Source organism: Hyla sarda, unplaced genomic scaffold, assembly GCF_029499605.1.
Source record: "Hyla sarda isolate aHylSar1 unplaced genomic scaffold, aHylSar1.hap1 scaffold_1026, whole genome shotgun sequence".
NCBI lineage: Eukaryota > Metazoa > Chordata > Amphibia > Anura > Hylidae > Hyla > Hyla sarda.
This window is the reverse complement of record NW_026607645.1, coordinates 114,227-130,847: the sequence shown is the minus strand read 5'-3', so window position 1 is coordinate 130,847 and position 16,621 is coordinate 114,227. Positions and strand designations below refer to the sequence as shown.

At 43.3% G+C, this 16,621-nt stretch overlaps 10 pseudogenes; all 10 read left to right on the top strand.

The window, feature by feature from the left end:
* The first annotated feature begins 32 nt into the window (after positions 1 to 32).
* On the top strand, positions 33 to 296 carry LOC130298886 (U2 spliceosomal RNA; annotated as a pseudogene).
* Positions 297 to 1,775: 1,479 nt separating this feature from the next.
* On the top strand, positions 1,776 to 2,039 carry LOC130298885 (U2 spliceosomal RNA; annotated as a pseudogene).
* A 1,495-nt stretch (positions 2,040 to 3,534) lies between these two features.
* On the top strand, positions 3,535 to 3,798 carry LOC130298884 (U2 spliceosomal RNA; annotated as a pseudogene).
* A 1,469-nt stretch (positions 3,799 to 5,267) lies between these two features.
* On the top strand, positions 5,268 to 5,531 carry LOC130298883 (U2 spliceosomal RNA; annotated as a pseudogene).
* Positions 5,532 to 7,007: 1,476 nt separating this feature from the next.
* LOC130298882 (U2 spliceosomal RNA) lies at positions 7,008 to 7,271 on the top strand (annotated as a pseudogene).
* A 1,462-nt stretch (positions 7,272 to 8,733) lies between these two features.
* On the top strand, positions 8,734 to 8,997 carry LOC130298881 (U2 spliceosomal RNA; annotated as a pseudogene).
* Positions 8,998 to 10,470: 1,473 nt separating this feature from the next.
* On the top strand, positions 10,471 to 10,734 carry LOC130298880 (U2 spliceosomal RNA; annotated as a pseudogene).
* A 1,491-nt stretch (positions 10,735 to 12,225) lies between these two features.
* On the top strand, positions 12,226 to 12,489 carry LOC130298878 (U2 spliceosomal RNA; annotated as a pseudogene).
* A 1,480-nt stretch (positions 12,490 to 13,969) lies between these two features.
* Positions 13,970 to 14,233, top strand: LOC130298877 (U2 spliceosomal RNA; annotated as a pseudogene).
* Positions 14,234 to 15,712: 1,479 nt separating this feature from the next.
* Positions 15,713 to 15,977, top strand: LOC130298891 (U2 spliceosomal RNA; annotated as a pseudogene).
* Positions 15,978 to 16,621: the final 644 nt, after the last annotated feature.

Here is a 16,621-nt window from a genome sequence, read left to right as displayed (position 1 = left end):
GGGACATGGTTGGGTCCACCCCTTTCCCGGTTATCCCCTCTAGGCCTTTTGGCTTAGATCAAGTGTAAAAAAAGAAAGGATCTTGCGACAGATCGCATCCTGAGGCACGTTTTTTTTTGTGTGAATACTTGCACTTGGGTGACTTGTGAGCACATACTGATACATACGTTCCCTATCTGGGGACCATAAATTAAATGGATTTTTGAGAAAGGGAGCTGATTTGGAAGCTTGCTTCTGTCGCCCTATGCATTGACCCGATGTGGCAGTATCTTCGGGTAGTGAACAGTGCACCACCCCATTCCAGTGTTAAACAAGAAAGATTCTCATTTAATCCTCCGTGGGTGAGAATTTGAGTTTGAGAATTGGAGACCAAAATGATGAGTTGCACTGACTGGTTTATGAACGTCTATTCATTTAGCGTTTTAATGACCATGTTTGCACACTGATTGGTGTAAAAAAATAAAATAAAACTAAATAATAATAATCTAGCACACCTGTGCAGGTTTGACATGACATGACAGGTAGCTGTCTTGTGGGTGGTGCTGAATCCTGTTAAATGACATGAGGGTCTCATGCCTATACACAAGGGTGTGTCATTGCTGTTGCTTGACCATGCATTGGTTTCTGTGGTCAGTGAATGATAAAAACAAAATTTACCATCCATTGATGGATGGGAAATCCGCCATGAGGCATTTGTTTTTAGAAACTGCTGCTCACAACCAATGTTGCAATGGAGTGTCTCCATCTGCTGGTGGTATTGGAAAGGCATTAGTGCTATGACAGGGTCTGAAGAAGAAGAAGAAGAAGAAGAAGAAGAAGAAGACGGAAAAAAATATATATAAAAAGAAAAAGAGAGAGAGAGAGAGAGACTGACTTAGTGAGCGAGTGAGTGAGAGAGTGAGAGTGAGTGAGAGTGAATGAGTGAGTGAGTGATTGAGTGAGTGAGTGAGTGAGTGAGAACAAATGAGTTAAAGCAAGTGAGTGAGAGAGATCGAATGAATGAAAGTCTGAATGACAGAAAGAAAAAAGGATGAAGAAAGAAGCATGAAGAAAAAAAAATGTATATGGAGTTGCTGACATGAGTGCAATCTACAAAGCCGTTGAGGCTGATCCTCATGGGAGGATTATTGCACCAGGACCCTTAGCACTTTTAAAATGCCATTCAATGCCACGGGCTAGATGTAAACTGCAGATGACCATGTTGTGGTAGTTACCATGGATACCCAAGTGATGTGTGAGCTAACACATAGGCCCAACAGATTCCAAGAAGGCCAGAATCACCAGCGGCACCACCATCGATTGTCAGGTCACCCGGATTCAGCAAATACCAGAGTCCAAAATGATGCAGGTTTATACTGTTAATTTTCAGTTTATCGTTACAGTTGGTGTTATTCCATGTCGGAAGGGACGCAGCTACAGCCAGTGGGGTAACTAGAGACAGGCAGGCAGCTATGTGCAACAAAGGTAGGCGTGTTGTTTTCATATGCAGATCTGAAATATTGTCTTATATGCAAGAGGAGGAGTGATGGGGGTTCAGGCAAAAGCCAGGCTATGGATTGCATTGCTAAATGCTCCATCAGAGTGCAATGGTCGCCTGTCCTTTTTTTAAGTGATGATGTGGGTTTAGCCTGTGCTGTATGTATGTATGGGTGGCTGACTGCCACCCACCCAGAAAGTGTATGGGAGGCTGGTTGGCTGCCAGCCTTCCTTCCATTCCTATGAGTAATGTGAGTGCTCATGAAGGGGACATGGTTGGGTCCACCCCTTTCCCGGTTATCCCCTCTAGGCCTTTTGGCTTAGATCAAGTGTAAAAAAAGAAAGGATCTTGCGACAGATCGCATCCTGAGGCACGTTTTTTTTTGTGTGAATACTTGCACTTGGGTGACTTGTGAGCACATACTGATACATACGTTCCCTATCTGGGGACCATAAATTAAATGGATTTTTGAGAAAGGGAGCTGATTTGGAAGCTTGCTTCTGTCGCCCTATGCATTGACCCGATGTGGCAGTATCTTCGGGTAGTGAACAGTGCACCACCCCATTCCAGTGTTAAACAAGAAAGATTCTCATTTAATCCTCCGTGGGTGAGAATTTGAGTTTGAGAATTGGAGACCAAAATGATGAGTTGCACTGACTGGTTTATGAACGTCTATTCATTTAGCGTTTTAATGACCATGTTTGCACACTGATTGGTGTAAAAAAATAAAATAAAACTAAATAATAATAATCTAGCACACCTGTGCAGGTTTGACATGACATGACAGGTAGCTGTCTTGTGGGTGGTGCTGAATCCTGTTAAATGACATGAGGGTCTCATGCCTATACACAAGGGTGTGTCATTGCTGTTGCTTGACCATGCATTGGTTTCTGTGGTCAGTGAATGATAAAAACAAAATTTACCATCCATTGATGGATGGGAAATCCGCCATGAGGCATTTGTTTTTAGAAACTGCTGCTCACAACCAATGTTGCAATGGAGTGTCTCCATCTGCTGGTGGTATTGGAAAGGCATTAGTGCTATGACAGGGTCTGAAGAAGAAGAAGAAGAAGAAGAAGAAGAAGAAGAAGAAGAAGAAGACGGAAAAAAATATATATAAAAAGAAAAAGAGAGAGAGAGAGAGAGACTGACTTAGTGAGCGAGTGAGTGAGAGAGTGAGAGTGAGTGAGAGTGAATGAGTGAGTGAGTGATTGAGTGAGTGAGTGAGTGAGTGAGTGAGAACAAATGAGTTAAAGCAAGTGAGTGAGAGAGATCGAATGAATGAAAGTCTGAATGACAGAAAGAAAAAAGGATGAAGAAAGAAGCATGAAGAAAAAAAAATGTATATGGAGTTGCTGACATGAGTGCAATCTACAAAGCCGTTGAGGCTGATCCTCATGGGAGGATTATTGCACCAGGACCCTTAGCACTTTTAAAATGCCATTCAATGCCACGGGCTAGATGTAAACTGCAGATGACCATGTTGTGGTAGTTACCATGGATACCCAAGTGATGTGTGAGCTAACACATAGGCCCAACAGATTCCAAGAAGGCCAGAATCACCAGCGGCACCACCATCGATTGTCAGGTCACCCGGATTCAGCAAATACCAGAGTCCAAAATGATGCAGGTTTATACTGTTAATTTTCAGTTTATCGTTACAGTTGGTGTTATTCCATGTCGGAAGGGACGCAGCTACAGCCAGTGGGGTAACTAGAGACAGGCAGGCAGCTATGTGCAACAAAGGTAGGCGTGTTGTTTTCATATGCAGATCTGAAATATTGTCTTATATGCAAGAGGAGGAGTGATGGGGGTTCAGGCAAAAGCCAGGCTATGGATTGCATTGCTAAATGCTCCATCAGAGTGCAATGGTCGCCTGTCCTTTTTTTAAGTGATGATGTGGGTTTAGCCTGTGCTGTATGTATGTATGGGTGGCTGACTGCCACCCACCCAGAAAGTGTATGGGAGGCTGGTTGGCTGCCAGCCTTCCTTCCATTCCTATGAGTAATGTGAGTGCTCATGAAGGGGACATGGTTGGGTCCACCCCTTTCCCGGTTATCCCCTCTAGGCCTTTTGGCTTAGATCAAGTGTAAAAAAAGAAAGGATCTTGCGACAGATCGCATCCTGAGGCACGTTTTTTTTTGTGTGAATACTTGCACTTGGGTGACTTGTGAGCACATACTGATACATACGTTCCCTATCTGGGGACCATAAATTAAATGGATTTTTGAGAAAGGGAGCTGATTTGGAAGCTTGCTTCTGTCGCCCTATGCATTGACCCGATGTGGCAGTATCTTCGGGTAGTGAACAGTGCACCACCCCATTCCAGTGTTAAACAAGAAAGATTCTCATTTAATCCTCCGTGGGTGAGAATTTGAGTTTGAGAATTGGAGACCAAAATGATGAGTTGCACTGACTGGTTTATGAACGTCTATTCATTTAGCGTTTTAATGACCATGTTTGCACACTGATTGGTGTAAAAAAATAAAATAAAACTAAATAATAATAATCTAGCACGTGCAGGTTTGACATGACATGACAGGTAGCTGTCTTGTGGGTGGTGCTGAATCCTGTTAAATGACATGAGGGTCTCATGCCTATACACAAGGGTGTGTCATTGCTGTTGCTTGACCATGCATTGGTTTCTGTGGTCAGTGAATGATAAAAACAAAATTTACCATCCATTGATGGATGGGAAATCCGCCATGAGGCATTTGTTTTTAGAAACTGCTGCTCACAACCAATGTTGCAATGGAGTGTCTCCATCTGCTGGTGGTATTGGAAAGGCATTAGTGCTATGACAGGGTCTGAAGAAGAAGAAGAAGAAGAAGAAGAAGACGGAAAAAAATATATATAAAAAGAAAAAGAGAGAGAGAGAGAGAGACTGACTTAGTGAGCGAGTGAGTGAGAGAGTGAGAGTGAGTGAGAGTGAATGAGTGAGTGAGTGATTGAGTGAGTGAGTGAGTGAGTGAGAACAAATGAGTTAAAGCAAGTGAGTGAGAGAGATCGAATGAATGAAAGTCTGAATGACAGAAAGAAAAAAGGATGAAGAAAGAAGCATGAAGAAAAAAAAATGTATATGGAGTTGCTGACATGAGTGCAATCTACAAAGCCGTTGAGGCTGATCCTCATGGGAGGATTATTGCACCAGGACCCTTAGCACTTTTAAAATGCCATTCAATGCCACGGGCTAGATGTAAACTGCAGATGACCATGTTGTGGTAGTTACCATGGATACCCAAGTGATGTGTGAGCTAACACATAGGCCCAACAGATTCCAAGAAGGCCAGAATCACCAGCGGCACCACCATCGATTGTCAGGTCACCCGGATTCAGCAAATACCAGAGTCCAAAATGATGCAGGTTTATACTGTTAATTTTCAGTTTATCGTTACAGTTGGTGTTATTCCATGTCGGAAGGGACGCAGCTACAGCCAGTGGGGTAACTAGAGACAGGCAGGCAGCTATGTGCAACAAAGGTAGGCGTGTTGTTTTCATATGCAGATCTGAAATATTGTCTTATATGCAAGAGGAGGAGTGATGGGGGTTCAGGCAAAAGCCAGGCTATGGATTGCATTGCTAAATGCTCCATCAGAGTGCAATGGTCGCCTGTCCTTTTTTTAAGTGATGATGTGGGTTTAGCCTGTGCTGTATGTATGTATGGGTGGCTGACTGCCACCCACCCAGAAAGTGTATGGGAGGCTGGTTGGCTGCCAGCCTTCCTTCCATTCCTATGAGTAATGTGAGTGCTCATGAAGGGGACATGGTTGGGTCCACCCCTTTCCCGGTTATCCCCTCTAGGCCTTTTGGCTTAGATCAAGTGTAAAAAAAGAAAGGATCTTGCGACAGATCGCATCCTGAGGCACGTTTTTTTTTGTGTGAATACTTGCACTTGGGTGACTTGTGAGCACATACTGATACATACGTTCCCTATCTGGGGACCATAAATTAAATGGATTTTTGAGAAAGGGAGCTGATTTGGAAGCTTGCTTCTGTCGCCCTATGCATTGACCCGATGTGGCAGTATCTTCGGGTAGTGAACAGTGCACCACCCCATTCCAGTGTTAAACAAGAAAGATTCTCATTTAATCCTCCGTGGGTGAGAATTTGAGTTTGAGAATTGGAGACCAAAATGATGAGTTGCACTGACTGGTTTATGAACGTCTATTCATTTAGCGTTTTAATGACCATGTTTGCACACTGATTGGTGTAAAAAAATAAAATAAAACTAAATAATAATAATCTAGCACACCTGTGCAGGTTTGACATGACATGACAGGTAGCTGTCTTGTGGGTGGTGCTGAATCCTGTTAAATGACATGAGGGTCTCATGCCTATACACAAGGGTGTGTCATTGCTGTTGCTTGACCATGCATTGGTTTCTGTGGTCAGTGAATGATAAAAACAAAATTTACCATCCATTGATGGATGGGAAATCCGCCATGAGGCATTTGTTTTTAGAAACTGCTGCTCACAACCAATGTTGCAATGGAGTGTCTCCATCTGCTGGTGGTATTGGAAAGGCATTAGTGCTATGACAGGGTCTGAAGAAGAAGAAGAAGAAGAAGAAGAAGAAGACGGAAAAAAATATATATAAAAAGAAAAAGAGAGAGAGAGAGAGAGACTGACTTAGTGAGCGAGTGAGTGAGAGAGTGAGAGTGAGTGAGAGTGAATGAGTGAGTGAGTGATTGAGTGAGTGAGTGAGTGAGTGAGAACAAATGAGTTAAAGCAAGTGAGTGAGAGAGATCGAATGAATGAAAGTCTGAATGACAGAAAGAAAAAAGGATGAAGAAAGAAGCATGAAGAAAAAAAAATGTATATGGAGTTGCTGACATGAGTGCAATCTACAAAGCCGTTGAGGCTGATCCTCATGGGAGGATTATTGCACCAGGACCCTTAGCACTTTTAAAATGCCATTCAATGCCACGGGCTAGATGTAAACTGCAGATGACCATGTTGTGGTAGTTACCATGGATACCCAAGTGATGTGTGAGCTAACACATAGGCCCAACAGATTCCAAGAAGGCCAGAATCACCAGCGGCACCACCATCGATTGTCAGGTCACCCGGATTCAGCAAATACCAGAGTCCAAAATGATGCAGGTTTATACTGTTAATTTTCAGTTTATCGTTACAGTTGGTGTTATTCCATGTCGGAAGGGACGCAGCTACAGCCAGTGGGGTAACTAGAGACAGGCAGGCAGCTATGTGCAACAAAGGTAGGCATGTTGTTTTCATATGCAGATCTGAAATATTGTCTTATATGCAAGAGGAGGAGTGATGGGGGTTCAGGCAAAAGCCAGGCTATGGATTGCATTGCTAAATGCTCCATCAGAGTGCAATGGTCGCCTGTCCTTTTTTTAAGTGATGATGTGGGTTTAGCCTGTGCTGTATGTATGTATGGGTGGCTGACTGCCACCCACCCAGAAAGTGTATGGGAGGCTGGTTGGCTGCCAGCCTTCCTTCCATTCCTATGAGTAATGTGAGTGCTCATGAAGGGGACATGGTTGGGTCCACCCCTTTCCCGGTTATCCCCTCTAGGCCTTTTGGCTTAGATCAAGTGTAAAAAAAGAAAGGATCTTGCGACAGATCGCATCCTGAGGCACGTTTTTTTTTGTGTGAATACTTGCACTTGGGTGACTTGTGAGCACATACTGATACATACGTTCCCTATCTGGGGACCATAAATTAAATGGATTTTTGAGAAAGGGAGCTGATTTGGAAGCTTGCTTCTGTCGCCCTATGCATTGACCCGATGTGGCAGTATCTTCGGGTAGTGAACAGTGCACCACCCCATTCCAGTGTTAAACAAGAAAGATTCTCATTTAATCCTCCGTGGGTGAGAATTTGAGTTTGAGAATTGGAGACCAAAATGATGAGTTGCACTGACTGGTTTATGAACGTCTATTCATTTAGCGTTTTAATGACCATGTTTGCACACTGATTGGTGTAAAAAAATAAAATAAAACTAAATAATAATAATCTAGCACACCTGTGCAGGTTTGACATGACATGACAGGTAGCTGTCTTGTGGGTGGTGCTGAATCCTGTTAAATGACATGAGGGTCTCATGCCTATACACAAGGGTGTGTCATTGCTGTTGCTTGACCATGCATTGGTTTCTGTGGTCAGTGAATGATAAAAACAAAATTTACCATCCATTGATGGATGGGAAATCCGCCATGAGGCATTTGTTTTTAGAAACTGCTGCTCACAACCAATGTTGCAATGGAGTGTCTCCATCTGCTGGTGGTATTGGAAAGGCATTAGTGCTATGACAGGGTCTGAAGAAGAAGAAGAAGAAGACGGAAAAAAATATATATAAAAAGAAAAAGAGAGAGAGAGAGAGACTGACTTAGTGAGCGAGTGAGTGAGAGAGTGAGAGTGAGTGAGAGTGAATGAGTGAGTGAGTGATTGAGTGAGTGAGTGAGTGAGTGAGAACAAATGAGTTAAAGCAAGTGAGTGAGAGAGATCGAATGAATGAAAGTCTGAATGACAGAAAGAAAAAAGGATGAAGAAAGAAGCATGAAGAAAAAAAAATGTATATGGAGTTGCTGACATGAGTGCAATCTACAAAGCCGTTGAGGCTGATCCTCATGGGAGGATTATTGCACCAGGACCCTTAGCACTTTTAAAATGCCATTCAATGCCACGGGCTAGATGTAAACTGCAGATGACCATGTTGTGGTAGTTACCATGGATACCCAAGTGATGTGTGAGCTAACACATAGGCCCAACAGATTCCAAGAAGGCCAGAATCACCAGCGGCACCACCATCGATTGTCAGGTCACCCGGATTCAGCAAATACCAGAGTCCAAAATGATGCAGGTTTATACTGTTAATTTTCAGTTTATCGTTACAGTTGGTGTTATTCCATGTCGGAAGGGACGCAGCTACAGCCAGTGGGGTAACTAGAGACAGGCAGGCAGCTATGTGCAACAAAGGTAGGCGTGTTGTTTTCATATGCAGATCTGAAATATTGTCTTATATGCAAGAGGAGGAGTGATGGGGGTTCAGGCAAAAGCCAGGCTATGGATTGCATTGCTAAATGCTCCATCAGAGTGCAATGGTCGCCTGTCCTTTTTTTAAGTGATGATGTGGGTTTAGCCTGTGCTGTATGTATGTATGGGTGGCTGACTGCCACCCACCCAGAAAGTGTATGGGAGGCTGGTTGGCTGCCAGCCTTCCTTCCATTCCTATGAGTAATGTGAGTGCTCATGAAGGGGACATGGTTGGGTCCACCCCTTTCCCGGTTATCCCCTCTAGGCCTTTTGGCTTAGATCAAGTGTAAAAAAAGAAAGGATCTTGCGACAGATCGCATCCTGAGGCACGTTTTTTTTTGTGTGAATACTTGCACTTGGGTGACTTGTGAGCACATACTGATACATACGTTCCCTATCTGGGGACCATAAATTAAATGGATTTTTGAGAAAGGGAGCTGATTTGGAAGCTTGCTTCTGTCGCCCTATGCATTGACCCGATGTGGCAGTATCTTCGGGTAGTGAACAGTGCACCACCCCATTCCAGTGTTAAACAAGAAAGATTCTCATTTAATCCTCCGTGGGTGAGAATTTGAGTTTGAGAATTGGAGACCAAAATGATGAGTTGCACTGACTGGTTTATGAACGTCTATTCATTTAGCGTTTTAATGACCATGTTTGCACACTGATTGGTGTAAAAAAATAAAATAAAACTAAATAATAATAATCTAGCACACCTGTGCAGGTTTGACATGACATGACAGGTAGCTGTCTTGTGGGTGGTGCTGAATCCTGTTAAATGACATGAGGGTCTCATGCCTATACACAAGGGTGTGTCATTGCTGTTGCTTGACCATGCATTGGTTTCTGTGGTCAGTGAATGATAAAAACAAAATTTACCATCCATTGATGGATGGGAAATCCGCCATGAGGCATTTGTTTTTAGAAACTGCTGCTCACAACCAATGTTGCAATGGAGTGTCTCCATCTGCTGGTGGTATTGGAAAGGCATTAGTGCTATGACAGGGTCTGAAGAAGAAGAAGAAGAAGAAGAAGAAGACGGAAAAAAATATATATAAAAAGAAAAAGAGAGAGAGAGAGAGAGACTGACTTAGTGAGCGAGTGAGTGAGAGAGTGAGAGTGAGTGAGAGTGAATGAGTGAGTGAGTGATTGAGTGAGTGAGTGAGTGAGTGAGAACAAATGAGTTAAAGCAAGTGAGTGAGAGAGATCGAATGAATGAAAGTCTGAATGACAGAAAGAAAAAAGGATGAAGAAAGAAGCATGAAGAAAAAAAAATGTATATGGAGTTGCTGACATGAGTGCAATCTACAAAGCCGTTGAGGCTGATCCTCATGGGAGGATTATTGCACCAGGACCCTTAGCACTTTTAAAATGCCATTCAATGCCACGGGCTAGATGTAAACTGCAGATGACCATGTTGTGGTAGTTACCATGGATACCCAAGTGATGTGTGAGCTAACACATAGGCCCAACAGATTCCAAGAAGGCCAGAATCACCAGCGGCACCACCATCGATTGTCAGGTCACCCGGATTCAGCAAATACCAGAGTCCAAAATGATGCAGGTTTATACTGTTAATTTTCAGTTTATCGTTACAGTTGGTGTTATTCCATGTCGGAAGGGACGCAGCTACAGCCAGTGGGGTAACTAGAGACAGGCAGGCAGCTATGTGCAACAAAGGTAGGCGTGTTGTTTTCATATGCAGATCTGAAATATTGTCTTATATGCAAGAGGAGGAGTGATGGGGGTTCAGGCAAAAGCCAGGCTATGGATTGCATTGCTAAATGCTCCATCAGAGTGCAATGGTCGCCTGTCCTTTTTTTAAGTGATGATGTGGGTTTAGCCTGTGCTGTATGTATGTATGGGTGGCTGACTGCCACCCACCCAGAAAGTGTATGGGAGGCTGGTTGGCTGCCAGCCTTCCTTCCATTCCTATGAGTAATGTGAGTGCTCATGAAGGGGACATGGTTGGGTCCACCCCTTTCCCGGTTATCCCCTCTAGGCCTTTTGGCTTAGATCAAGTGTAAAAAAAGAAAGGATCTTGCGACAGATCGCATCCTGAGGCACGTTTTTTTTTGTGTGAATACTTGCACTTGGGTGACTTGTGAGCACATACTGATACATACGTTCCCTATCTGGGGACCATAAATTAAATGGATTTTTGAGAAAGGGAGCTGATTTGGAAGCTTGCTTCTGTCGCCCTATGCATTGACCCGATGTGGCAGTATCTTCGGGTAGTGAACAGTGCACCACCCCATTCCAGTGTTAAACAAGAAAGATTCTCATTTAATCCTCCGTGGGTGAGAATTTGAGTTTGAGAATTGGAGACCAAAATGATGAGTTGCACTGACTGGTTTATGAACGTCTATTCATTTAGCGTTTTAATGACCATGTTTGCACACTGATTGGTGTAAAAAAATAAAATAAAACTAAATAATAATAATCTAGCACACCTGTGCAGGTTTGACATGACATGACAGGTAGCTGTCTTGTGGGTGGTGCTGAATCCTGTTAAATGACATGAGGGTCTCATGCCTATACACAAGGGTGTGTCATTGCTGTTGCTTGACCATGCATTGGTTTCTGTGGTCAGTGAATGATAAAAACTAAATTTACCATCCATTGATGGATGGGAAATCCGCCATGAGGCATTTGTTTTTAGAAACTGCTGCTCACAACCAATGTTGCAATGGAGTGTCTCCATCTGCTGGTGGTATTGGAAAGGCATTAGTGCTATGACAGGGTCTGAAGAAGAAGAAGAAGAAGAAGAAGAAGAAGAAGAAGAAGAAGAAGACGGAAAAAAATATATATAAAAAGAAAAAGAGAGAGAGAGAGAGAGACTGACTTAGTGAGCGAGTGAGTGAGAGAGTGAGAGTGAGTGAGAGTGAATGAGTGAGTGAGTGATTGAGTGAGTGAGTGAGTGAGTGAGAACAAATGAGTTAAAGCAAGTGAGTGAGAGAGATCGAATGAATGAAAGTCTGAATGACAGAAAGAAAAAAGGATGAAGAAAGAAGCATGAAGAAAAAAAAATGTATATGGAGTTGCTGACATGAGTGCAATCTACAAAGCCGTTGAGGCTGATCCTCATGGGAGGATTATTGCACCAGGACCCTTAGCACTTTTAAAATGCCATTCAATGCCACGGGCTAGATGTAAACTGCAGATGACCATGTTGTGGTAGTTACCATGGATACCCAAGTGATGTGTGAGCTAACACATAGGCCCAACAGATTCCAAGAAGGCCAGAATCACCAGCGGCACCACCATCGATTGTCAGGTCACCCGGATTCAGCAAATACCAGAGTCCAAAATGATGCAGGTTTATACTGTTAATTTTCAGTTTATCGTTACAGTTGGTGTTATTCCATGTCGGAAGGGACGCAGCTACAGCCAGTGGGGTAACTAGGGACAGGCAGGCAGCTATGTGCAACAAAGGTAGGCGTGTTGTTTTCATATGCAGATCTGAAATATTGTCTTATATGCAAGAGGAGGAGTGATGGGGGTTCAGGCAAAAGCCAGGCTATGGATTGCATTGCTAAATGCTCCATCAGAGTGCAATGGTCGCCTGTCCTTTTTTTAAGTGATGATGTGGGTTTAGCCTGTGCTGTATGTATGTATGGGTGGCTGACTGCCACCCACCCAGAAAGTGTATGGGAGGCTGGTTGGCTGCCAGCCTTCCTTCCATTCCTATGAGTAATGTGAGTGCTCATGAAGGGGACATGGTTGGGTCCACCCCTTTCCCGGTTATCCCCTCTAGGCCTTTTGGCTTAGATCAAGTGTAAAAAAAGAAAGGATCTTGCGACAGATCGCATCCTGAGGCACGTTTTTTTTTGTGTGAATACTTGCACTTGGGTGACTTGTGAGCACATACTGATACATACGTTCCCTATCTGGGGACCATAAATTAAATGGATTTTTGAGAAAGGGAGCTGATTTGGAAGCTTGCTTCTGTCGCCCTATGCATTGACCCGATGTGGCAGTATCTTCGGGTAGTGAACAGTGCACCACCCCATTCCAGTGTTAAACAAGAAAGATTCTCATTTAATCCTCCGTGGGTGAGAATTTGAGTTTGAGAATTGGAGACCAAAATGATGAGTTGCACTGACTGGTTTATGAACGTCTATTCATTTAGCGTTTTAATGACCATGTTTGCACACTGATTGGTGTAAAAAAATAAAATAAAACTAAATAATAATAATCTAGCACACCTGTGCAGGTTTGACATGACATGACAGGTAGCTGTCTTGTGGGTGGTGCTGAATCCTGTTAAATGACATGAGGGTCTCATGCCTATACACAAGGGTGTGTCATTGCTGTTGCTTGACCATGCATTGGTTTCTGTGGTCAGTGAATGATAAAAACAAAATTTACCATCCATTGATGGATGGGAAATCCGCCATGAGGCATTTGTTTTTAGAAACTGCTGCTCACAACCAATGTTGCAATGGAGTGTCTCCATCTGCTGGTGGTATTGGAAAGGCATTAGTGCTATGACAGGGTCTGAAGAAGAAGAAGAAGAAGAAGAAGAAGAAGAAGAAGACGGAAAAAAATATATATAAAAAGAAAAAGAGAGAGAGAGAGAGACTGACTTAGTGAGCGAGTGAGTGAGAGAGTGAGAGTGAGTGAGAGTGAATGAGTGAGTGAGTGATTGAGTGAGTGAGTGAGTGAGTGAGAACAAATGAGTTAAAGCAAGTGAGTGAGAGAGATCGAATGAATGAAAGTCTGAATGACAGAAAGAAAAAAGGATGAAGAAAGAAGCATGAAGAAAAAAAAATGTATATGGAGTTGCTGACATGAGTGCAATCTACAAAGCCGTTGAGGCTGATCCTCATGGGAGGATTATTGCACCAGGACCCTTAGCACTTTTAAAATGCCATTCAATGCCACGGGCTAGATGTAAACTGCAGATGACCATGTTGTGGTAGTTACCATGGATACCCAAGTGATGTGTGAGCTAACACATAGGCCCAACAGATTCCAAGAAGGCCAGAATCACCAGCGGCACCACCATCGATTGTCAGGTCACCCGGATTCAGCAAATACCAGAGTCCAAAATGATGCAGGTTTATACTGTTAATTTTCAGTTTATCGTTACAGTTGGTGTTATTCCATGTCGGAAGGGACGCAGCTACAGCCAGTGGGGTAACTAGAGACAGGCAGGCAGCTATGTGCAACAAAGGTAGGCGTGTTGTTTTCATATGCAGATCTGAAATATTGTCTTATATGCAAGAGGAGGAGTGATGGGGGTTCAGGCAAAAGCCAGGCTATGGATTGCATTGCTAAATGCTCCATCAGAGTGCAATGGTCGCCTGTCCTTTTTTTAAGTGATGATGTGGGTTTAGCCTGTGCTGTATGTATGTATGGGTGGCTGACTGCCACCCACCCAGAAAGTGTATGGGAGGCTGGTTGGCTGCCAGACTTCCTTCCATTCCTATGAGTAATGTGAGTGCTCATGAAGGGGACATGGTTGGGTCCACCCCTTTCCCGGTTATCCCCTCTAGGCCTTTTGGCTTAGATCAAGTGTAAAAAAAGAAAGGATCTTGCGACAGATCGCATCCTGAGGCACGTTTTTTTTTGTGTGAATACTTGCACTTGGGTGACTTGTGAGCACATACTGATACATACGTTCCCTATCTGGGGACCATAAATTAAATGGATTTTTGAGAAAGGGAGCTGATTTGGAAGCTTGCTTCTGTCGCCCTATGCATTGACCCGATGTGGCAGTATCTTCGGGTAGTGAACAGTGCACCACCCCATTCCAGTGTTAAACAAGAAAGATTCTCATTTAATCCTCCGTGGGTGAGAATTTGAGTTTGAGAATTGGAGACCAAAATGATGAGTTGCACTGACTGGTTTATGAACGTCTATTCATTTAGCGTTTTAATGACCATGTTTGCACACTGATTGGTGTAAAAAAATAAAATAAAACTAAATAATAATAATCTAGCACACCTGTGCAGGTTTGACATGACATGACAGGTAGCTGTCTTGTGGGTGGTGCTGAATCCTGTTAAATGACATGAGGGTCTCATGCCTATACACAAGGGTGTGTCATTGCTGTTGCTTGACCATGCATTGGTTTCTGTGGTCAGTGAATGATAAAAACAAAATTTACCATCCATTGATGGATGGGAAATCCGCCATGAGGCATTTGTTTTTAGAAACTGCTGCTCACAACCAATGTTGCAATGGAGTGTCTCCATCTGCTGGTGGTATTGGAAAGGCATTAGTGCTATGACAGGGTCTGAAGAAGAAGAAGAAGAAGAAGAAGAAGAAGAAGACGGAAAAAAATATATAAAAAAAGAAAAAGAGAGAGAGAGAGAGAGACTGACTTAGTGAGCGAGTGAGTGAGAGAGTGAGAGTGAGTGAGAGTGAATGAGTGAGTGAGTGATTGAGTGAGTGAGTGAGTGAGTGAGAACAAATGAGTTAAAGCAAGTGAGTGAGAGAGATCGAATGAATGAAAGTCTGAATGACAGAAAGAAAAAAGGATGAAGAAAGAAGCATGAAGAAAAAAAAATGTATATGGAGTTGCTGACATGAGTGCAATCTACAAAGCCGTTGAGGCTGATCCTCATGGGAGGATTATTGCACCAGGACCCTTAGCACTTTTAAAATGCCATTCAATGCCACGGGCTAGATGTAAACTGCAGATGACCATGTTGTGGTAGTTACCATGGATACCCAAGTGATGTGTGAGCTAACACATAGGCCCAACAGATTCCAAGAAGGCCAGAATCACCAGCGGCACCACCATCGATTGTCAGGTCACCCGGATTCAGCAAATACCAGAGTCCAAAATGATGCAGGTTTATACTGTTAATTTTCAGTTTATCGTTACAGTTGGTGTTATTCCATGTCGGAAGGGACGCAGCTACAGCCAGTGGGGTAACTAGAGACAGGCAGGCAGCTATGTGCAACAAAGGTAGGCGTGTTGTTTTCATATGCAGATCTGAAATATTGTCTTATATGCAAGAGGAGGAGTGATGGGGGTTCAGGCAAAAGCCAGGCTATGGATTGCATTGCTAAATGCTCCATCAGAGTGCAATGGTCGCCTGTCCTTTTTTTAAGTGATGATGTGGGTTTAGCCTGTGCTGTATGTATGTATGGGTGGCTGACTGCCACCCACCCAGAAAGTGTATGGGAGGCTGGTTGGCTGCCAGCCTTCCTTCCATTCCTATGAGTAATGTGAGTGCTCATGAAGGGGACATGGTTGGGTCCACCCCTTTCCCGGTTATCCCCTCTAGGCCTTTTGGCTTAGATCAAGTGTAAAAAAAGAAAGGATCTTGCGACAGATCGCATCCTGAGGCACGTTTTTTTTTTGTGTGAATACTTGCACTTGGGTGACTTGTGAGCACATACTGATACATACGTTCCCTATCTGGGGACCATAAATTAAATGGATTTTTGAGAAAGGGAGCTGATTTGGAAGCTTGCTTCTGTCGCCCTATGCATTGACCCGATGTGGCAGTATCTTCGGGTAGTGAACAGTGCACCACCCCATTCCAGTGTTAAACAAGAAAGATTCTCATTTAATCCTCCGTGGGTGAGAATTTGAGTTTGAGAATTGGAGACCAAAATGATGAGTTGCACTGACTGGTTTATGAACGTCTATTCATTTAGCGTTTTAATGACCATGTTTGCACACTGATTGGTGTAAAAAAATAAAATAAAACTAAATAATAATAATCTAGCACACCTGTGCAGGTTTGACATGACATGACAGGTAGCTGTCTTGTGGGTGGTGCTGAATCCTGTTAAATGACATGAGGGTCTCATGCCTATACACAAGGGTGTGTCATTGCTGTTGCTTGACCATGCATTGGTTTCTGTGGTCAGTGAATGATAAAAACAAAATTTACCAAAATTTACCATCCATTGATGGATGGGAAATCCGCCATGAGGCATTTGTTTTTAGAAACTGCTGCTCACAACCAATGTTGCAATGGAGTGTCTCCATCTGCTGGTGGTATTGGAAAGGCATTAGTGCTATGACAGGGTCTGAAGAAGAAGAAGAAGAAGAAGAAGAAGAAGAAGAAGACGGAAAAAAATATATATAAAAAGAAAAAGAGAGAGAGAGAGAGAGACTGACTTAGTGAGCGAGTGAGTGAGAGAGTGAGAGTGAGTGAGAGTGAATGAGTGAGT